Source organism: Miscanthus floridulus, chromosome 14, assembly GCF_019320115.1.
Source record: "Miscanthus floridulus cultivar M001 chromosome 14, ASM1932011v1, whole genome shotgun sequence".
Classification (NCBI taxonomy): Eukaryota; Viridiplantae; Streptophyta; class Magnoliopsida; order Poales; family Poaceae; genus Miscanthus; species Miscanthus floridulus.
In genome coordinates, this window is record NC_089593.1 from 59,704,407 (window position 1) to 59,706,033 (window position 1,627).

Below are 1,627 nucleotides of genomic sequence, written 5' to 3' on the forward strand. Positions count from 1 at the left end.
TCGAATCAACTTTCGTTTTGCATTTCTGTTGATCGTTTCGAGTTACAGAAATTGATCTACATACTTTATCACATGCATTAACACATAAACATGATGCTCATGACATGTCTTAATAAATGATTTATAGTGTAACATCGAGGGTGTTACACCACGGAGGTCCCGGCGGCCAAGGCTTGGGCTGCCATTGAAGGGATGTTCGCATCCCAATCTCGCGCGCGCCTAATCAGCACAAGAATGGCGCTCGCGATTGCATCCAAGGGTACGTCCTCCATAAGTGAATATTTTACTAAGATGAAGGGGTTAGCAGATGATATGCCGGCTGCCGGTCGAAGACTTGAAGATGAGGAACTTGTTTCCTACATACTCACCAGGTTGGATCTAGAATTCAATCCAGTGGTTTCCACTATCACCGCTAGGGCTGAGCCCATATCTGTTGGGGAACTCTATACCCAGCTGGTGAGCTTTGAGCAGTGGATGGAGCTGCATGGTGGAGGCGACGGTCATCAGTCATCTGCCAACATCGCTGCAAAAGGAGGCCGCGGTGGCGGCAACAACTTCAACAACTCATGTGGTGGACGTGTGAAAGGTCCTAATGGCTAGGGGGGGGGTGAATAGCCTAATAAAATTTCTATAACAACACTTAACAAAATAGTTAGACAATTATGAGGCGAAGCAAATGTTGCGCTAACCTACTCAAAATGCAAGCCACCTACCACAATTCTAGTTTAGATAGTATAGATTCACACAAGAACTATGACACTACCTTATGTTAGTGTGCTCTCAAAGGCTAACTAAAGAGCCACACCAAGCAAGCAAGCAAGCTCTCACAACTAGCTACACTAAAGAGCTTGTCAACTAGTTTGCGGTAAGGTAAAGAGAGTGATCAAGAAGGTTATACCGCCATGTAGATGAAGAAACCAATCAATCACAAGGATGAATAACAATGAAGACCAATCACCTCGGAATCAATGATGAATACAATGATTTTTACCGAGGTTCACTTGCTTGTCGGCAAGCTAGTCCTCGTTGTGGCGATTCACTCACTTGGAGGTTCACGCGCTAATTGGCTTCACACGCCAAACCCTCAATAGGGTGCCGCACAACCAACACAAGATAAGGATCACACAAGCCATGAGCAATCCACTAGAGTACCTTTTGGTGCCCCGTCGGGGAAAGGTCAAGAACCCCTCACAATCACCACGATCAGAGCCGGAGACAATCACCACCCTCCGCTCAACGATCCTCACTGCTCCAAGCCGTCTAGGTGGTGGCAACCACCAAGAATAACAAGCGAAATCCGCAGTGAAACACGAACACCAAGTGCCTCTAGATGCTAACACTCAAGCAATGCACTTGGATTCTCTCCTAATCTCACAAAGATGATGAATCAATGATGGAGATGAGTGGGAGGGCTTTGGCTAAGCTCACAAGGTTGCCATGTCAGTGTAAATGGCCAAGCGAGTGAGCTTGAACCGGCCATGGGGCTTAAATAGAAGCCCCCACGAAATAGAGCCGTTGTACCCCTTCACTGGGCATTGATCGGGGTGACCGGACGCTCTGGTCCTACTGACCGGACGCTGCTCCTCAGCGTCTGGTCGCTCGATGGCGGCCATGTGTCATCTGTGTT

General features: G+C 47.8%; 1 non-coding gene across 1 annotated transcript; it reads left to right on the top strand.

Annotated features, from left to right (window-relative positions):
• Positions 1–330: 330 nt before the first annotated feature.
• Positions 331–469, top strand: LOC136506296 (small nucleolar RNA Z247). Its single transcript, XR_010771511.1, has one exon. It is a non-coding gene; the product is annotated as a small nucleolar RNA Z247 (small nucleolar RNA).
• The last annotated feature ends 1,158 nt before the right edge of the window (positions 470–1,627 follow it).